The sequence below is a fragment of the Mus musculus genome, chromosome 14 (genome assembly GCF_000001635.26).
Source record: "Mus musculus strain C57BL/6J chromosome 14, GRCm38.p6 C57BL/6J".
In the NCBI taxonomy this organism is placed as follows: Eukaryota; Metazoa; Chordata; class Mammalia; order Rodentia; family Muridae; genus Mus; species Mus musculus.
In genome coordinates this window covers 96,587,126-96,594,122 of record NC_000080.6, presented here as the reverse complement: position 1 = coordinate 96,594,122, position 6,997 = coordinate 96,587,126, and the positions used below count along the sequence as shown (strand labels likewise).

General features: G+C 35.9%; 1 non-coding gene across 1 annotated transcript; it reads right to left on the bottom strand.

The window, feature by feature from the left end:
* Positions 1–5,166: 5,166 nt before the first annotated feature.
* Gm25133 lies at positions 5,167–5,296 on the bottom strand. The gene has a single exon (XR_003951270.1). It is a non-coding gene; the product is annotated as a small nucleolar RNA SNORA30/SNORA37 family (small nucleolar RNA).
* Positions 5,297–6,997: the final 1,701 nt, after the last annotated feature.

The window sequence follows — 6,997 nt, the reverse complement described above, 5'->3', positions numbered from 1 at the left end:
CTAGTCGGCCATCACTGCAAAGAGAGGCCCATTGGACACGCAAACTTTATATGCCCCAGTACAGGGGAATGCCAGGGCCAAAAAGGGGGAGTGGGTGGGTAGGGGAGTTAGGGTGGGTGGGTATGGGGGACTTTTGGTATAGCATTGGAAATGTAAATGAGCTAAATACCTAATAAAAAATGGAAAAAAAAAGAATGAACCACAGATGTGAACTTTATCATTTTGAAGCAAAAGAAAAGAATAAAAAGGCCCATGAGGCTTTTTCATACATCAATAAGAGTGAGTGCCACACACTTAAGAGTGAATAATACACACATACACTCACACACACAGACACACAAACACACACAAGCACACACACCCCCCACTCTCATATTATTCCTCACTAATCTCTGAGCTGTATCTCATTTAATGACAAATTTATTTAAGTGTAGAGAACACTATCAGTTGAGGAACATTTTGAATTAATAAGGAGACAGTTGTGGTATTAATTAATGTAACATCAGATACTACACACAAACAACCTCTCCTCATCTTTTTTAAAAATTGAACTGTTTGCTACTTCTGATGAACTTTTTAGCAAAAAAAAAAAAATAGTGTCAAGAACTGAGAACAAAGGCAGTTTTACTGGTTCAGGTTTTAAATTAAGGTCTTTGAACCACATCTAATTGGTTTTCTATGGAGTGAAAGATATGGATCTAATTTCTGCTCCCTGGAGGTGGATATACGCTCATCAGTACATCTTGTCAAGTAGTCTGTTTCCCTTCAGTGCATCTTAGTACCCTATTTGTTGAAACCTAGGTGGCCATACATTTGTTCTTTAATTACTTTATCTTCTATTTTTCCAATGGGTTTATTTCTATTTGAATCAGTAGCAGGATGTATTTGCCACTAAACCACTGCAGTACAATTATTTTTGAGAATAGTAGAAATCTAAAAAAAAATTATCTCTAACATTTAGATCATTAAAGGAAAAAAATTCAGGAGTTAGGATTTTGACATTTTATTGACTAACAACATAAGAAATAAGCAGTAGTAAAATAATTTCTATAACTAATCTTAAAAGATAAACATTTATTTATAGAAACAATGGTTATGAGTCATTAGATATTCGATCTTTCAAAAGTCCGTTTCACCAAAAGCAAAACCTAGAATCATTATTTCATGGTTGCCTTGGAATATCATCTCAGAAAAACATGTATATATACACACATGCATACCTTTACTCTCACACATCAGCATACATACATGGAAAGGCATGTACAAACACATACACACATACCCAAATACACTTGTGACTAGACCTCACACACACACACACACACACACACACACACACACACACACACACACACACACACACACTTACACATACACACACACTTATAAACACAAAAATACATACATACATACACATACAAGCATATATACACATATAAATACATACATGCATTCTCATACACAGACACATATGCCATGCCTACTCACCCATATGAACACATACCCTCACACATGTATAAACACACATTAGCCCATCCAAATGCACATAAAAACATGTGTGTGTTTGTGTGTGTGTCTAGTATGATTACTTTCCAAGGCAAACAAAGCAAATTGTAAATTCTAACTTGCTTTTAACTTACATGTTTCTGTAATAATAGGAATAACAGCAGCTTGATTATTTTGTCTCTCAGGATATTGCATGCCAATTACATCTTTGGATATAGGTTGCAGAGTCATTAACTCTTATGCAAAGATAAAGCCCATTTCTTTACTTTTAAGTAGTGACATGATGAATAATGATATTGCCCTGGTTAGGCCATGCTATCTCACACCTCAGAGTCTTTGTGCATGCTGTTTCTTCAGCTTAGATGCATTCTCACCATCTGTACTTGGCTAACTTCCAATTCACAGTACATGGCCTTGCCTAGGCATCTTATAGTGTAAAGCTCTTCTTAGAAAATAAATTTTAGTGGAAGACAAAACTTAATACATTGGTAGTTCTCTTGAGATAATGAGAAGGAACAGGCAAGTTCTCCATAATAATTGTTAAAATTCCTTATTCCTTTACAATTTACCATGGCTGAATTTATCTATATTTCATATGAAGAATATTTTACAAACTGTATGCTGTAACCGGCCATATAAACACACTTGGTCAACAATGGTTGCACCTTAAAGTTTTTGCTTCCTACTTTGAATGTATTTTCAATCATTATTTTATTACACTCGTTATCATTATTCAAGATAAAAATTTTAAGGTGGAACAGTTAAGATGCTCATAACCACAGCAATAGTAGCTTTAGGTCATCTAATTATAATGCTACATCAGTTAAGCAGTTAATTGCTAAGATCAGCAATTAGGTCCTCAGCTCATTCTCTCTATGTACATTCAACACGATGAGTATATGAGTATTATCAGATTTCAGATTAAATACTTGTAAATACAATGAAGATGGTTAATCATATGACTCCACATGAATAAGTCATAGTGCCCATGTAGCCTGTCAAATGTTATTTTGAATGTTCACAATGTATTTTCTTTTACAAAGATTAACAATTAATAGATAAAACTTGCTTTATAAAGATGAGACTCTGTGGTGATAATTTAATGATAATCTTACCAAGAAGAAGAGAATGTTGTCAAAAAGTGCCTTTGAACAGCCTGGACCTCTGCCCTGAAATTCTACTTTGAAGATCTTAGAATCCTTTACAATGTGAATTAGTTTTTAAAATTCTCTCTCTCTCTCTCTCTCTCTCTCTCTCTCTCTCTCTCTCTCTCTCTCTCTCTCTCTCTCTCTCTCTCTCTCCTCTCTATTGGCTACTTTACAAGGCGCACACACACACACACACACACACACACACACACACACACACACCACAGAACAACAACAAAAAAACCATAAACCTGTGTTTTGGTTCCTTTTCTCTAATGAATATTGTTTAATAAGAAAGACAAAGCAAGGCCTAAATGCAGCCCTAATTACATATAGTACCTTAGAGAGAATGTGGGACTTTAAACAGAGGATAGCAAAAACTAAAAGAAATTAAATATTTTAACTTTCGAATACCCTTGAATATCTATAAAATCTCAGGGAGCTACAGTGAGAACATGATCCACAGAGGACCACTACTTGTCCTAGAAACTCACTAAGGTTTTCATAGAGTCTCATTAATTTTTGATTATATAATTAATGCAAAAGTGAATATAAAATTTATCCTGTTTACAGAGAAATTGATAAAAAAAGAGTTTAAGGTATTAAAAAATATTTCAGAGTTGAATAATAGCTAACCTTGCTCAAAGGAGATAACCATGATTAAAAGGAATAGAAATTATATCCTAGGCTTATGAATGTAATTTAGAAAGTCTAACTGTTGCCTCTGCTATGAAATGGTGCTTCAAAAACAGATATATATTTAGGATCTAAAAAGTTTCAGAGTTTATTTTTAAAATAACTTCATCTTCAAAGTAAATTTATAAACAGTACTCTATGTATACATGGATTTCATTATATATACTGTAAAGAGTTCTGTAATGGTTTCATGAATAGCTTATTTAATGTTCTTATAAATTAAAATTTTGAAGTGACATGGTAATATCCAGGTTTTTTTTAAAGTTATCTTGGGACCACATATATGAATTAAAGTAAAATATTGGGAAATCTATCAAGGTGCAAATACAGGAGAGAGCTTAAATTATAACTAAATTGTCTATTGACTCTGAATGATAGCATAGGCTAATCCATGGGAACAATAATGAAATGCTTTGATTTTGGTTGCTCTGTAGCCGAATTTACTATGAAAACAATGATTTAAAAATAAATAGACACATTAAGACAGTTAACAACCTTTACAAAATTCCATGCATCTTTGCATAACCCATGATTTCCTGAAAGGAAGGGTAATAAAGGAGACAAATTTAAAATACATAGAGCATGATTATGTCTTGCTTTGTTTATTATGAAGATTTTTATTCTGAAGTGGAGCGTGGGATTCTTTCATAAAATTTCATTGTTTTTGTCCTTTTTTTTTTTTTTTTTTTTTGTTACACAGCCAATTGGCTTCAACTGGAGGGTAACAAGGCAAGCAAACCAGTAGACATTTGGAGGCTTGCATGGTTGTATTTGGTGTGATGATTGGTCCTACTTGTAACCTCTGGACTATGACAATCTTCCTTAACAAAAGCCAGTTCAGATTAATGAGGCTCCAAAGAACTGCATCTTCAGCTACTTAACTAACTTAATATATAAGAATAAAAACCCCAAATAAGGAACAGATGCTCATGTGTGCCTAGGGATGAATATATTAGGAAGGCTGAAAACTCATCACACCTTCTATAACTGTGTGAGACTGATAGATTAAAATAGATCGATATGACATCATACTCAGTCTGGATTAACCTTTCAGACATATTTTGTTCAAGTATATGCTTTCCAAAATGAACTTCCTGGCATGTATTATGAAATTCATTTAAAAAAATGAAACTATATAAATACTCTATAGACTCCAATAGCCATGATATTCTATAAGATTATATACAGGTCCTCTGGAATTTTGGCTATTAGCTAAAAGATAACTTGCCTTCATATCAGAGGGCCTTCACCTTCAAAGTCTTTTCACTTTTCTGTAAGTGGCATCTATCTTTCTTTTTAAAATTAAATTGTTTTATTTATTTACATTTCAAATATTGCCCCACTTTCAGGTCCCTTCTCCTCTAATTCTTCACTCCTCCCTCCTCCCCTTTGCTTCTGAGATGGTGCTCCTGCAGCCATCCACCCACGCCCACATCTCTGCCCCCAGCACCGCCTTCTCTGGGACATCAAACTTCTATAGGGTTAGGGATATACTCTCCCACTGAGACCAGACAAGGCAGTTCTCTGCTACATATGTGCCAGAAGCCAAGGACCAGCTCATATATGCTCTTTGGTTGGTGGATTAGTCTCTCGGGGTTCTGAGAGGCCCTGACTAGTTGATAACATTGGTCTTCCTATGAGGTTGCAAATCCCCATCAGCTCCATCAATCCTTCCCCTATCTCTTCCATAGAGGTCCCTGACCTCAGTCCGATGGTTGGTTATAAGTGTCTGTCTCAGTTAGATACTGGAAGAACCTCTCATAGGACAGACATGCTAGGCTCTGGTGTATCTTTCTTTAAATTGTAATTTCTTTTTCACTGTTCCCTTGAGTAACAGCTGCCACTGGTACAGTATCAGGGCAAGAATGTAATCAAGGGTTTCATCTCAGCACCAGCTACCAAATCCTGACCCCACTGACAAAGGAAGGACCTGTGAAAAGTGCTAGTAAATTGTAATTCTTTTAAAGAATTTTATTTGGATTCATGCCAAGTACCAACCCTGGCAGGGAGAGGGGTTTTAAGAAAGGGGTATGTGGAAGTTTGTAAAAAGCACACTAGAAGTTAAGTCATGGGTCCAAGCTGTGTTCTGATTGATACAGCTTCTTTTCCAGTCTTCTTACCTCTATTTTCTGCTTTCTCTTGGTAAAGCTCTTTCAACATTTTGCTCTCTCTTTCAATGTCCTGCTTGGTTTTGTGTGTGTATGTGTGTGTGTCTAAGAGAGAGAGAGAGAGAGAGAGAGAGAGAGAGAGAGAGAGAGAGAGAGAGGGAGAGAGAGAGAGAGGGAGAGAGAGAGAGACTTAGACTGTGAGGCAGAGAGACAGACACAGAGACAGACACAGAGAGACAGAGACAGAGTGTTCTTTCTCTGGATAGCTCATGTCCTGCAGAACACAATGTCCAGTCTTTTATTTTCATATCAATTAAGTTATTTACTCCAGGTTCTCTTTTGACAATCTTATGAATCAACATCTTGTGACCCCCAGCCCCTTAATTCTTAGGAGACAGCAAGCATACTTTTTTTTCCCCCCAAACACATACATTGCAAAAGAATTCAGAGATTTGCCTGCCTTTTTTAAGCACAGAAATAGACTACTTGGGTGTGACACTGCCTTGAAATTACCATTTGGACCATGCCTGAGCCTAACCTTGCTCTGTACTAGGCTGATTCTGAACTCAGGAGTCTGTCTCTGTAAACATAAAGAAGACACTTATCTCAAAGGGATCTCTGGTGATCACTACTGCCTAAATCTCTTTATCTCCTTCCTTAGTAACTTTCTAGCAAGTTGGCTCATAGCCCAGCTGCATTTGTTCCTTTAGCTTCAAGAAGCCCCCCTCATATAATTCATATTGCATCCTTATTTTTTTTGCACAGTTGAGAGATTATATATATTTTCAAACTCGTTTATTTAGAGTTCTTTCCCATAGCCTTAAGAGCTGTTCTGAAGGTCCCAGTGTTTACCATTTTGCTGAGACATAGCCACACCCTCAACTCCTGGGCTTGTGCTGTTTCTAAATACTATAGAGTCATTAATGTTAACTGGGAGGACATTCCTCAGAAAGAAATAGTGCTCCACTGCTAGTACTGGTTCCAGAAAATATGCACATTTTTACACAAACAAGCCTTATGACCACAGAAACGATCTACACTCAGGAAGGCTCACATCACAGGCCCTCTCCCAGGGCAGGAACCATGTCCCTCTTTCCCCACCAAGGACAAGCTGGGCTTCGCAGATTCTACCTGATAAATAAGCATGATTTAAATAGAAAGTCAAATTCAAACGACTTAATTTGTCAAAACAAGCAGTGAATATAAGATCAATTTTCTTATTCCTCAATATTTGATAAAGCTTGTGGGAATTAAATGAATGAAAGATGATAAGGAAATTGTAGCAATTATCAAAATATATTCTTTGCTCATCCTTCCAGTGGTTTGTTTTACCTTCCTTTTAAAAGGTAGCTGTTGAGATATGAAATTCACAAATGTGTATCTTAAAAGAGCGACACTGTTCATTGCTGGCATTAAGACATCACACTCTAAAATAAATATTCTGCAAAGATTATTTTTATGTAGCTGATAGATCTACTAGGGAGATTAGTTACTATGAAAATCTATTTACTCATGCATCTGGATAATTTAAAACGATCC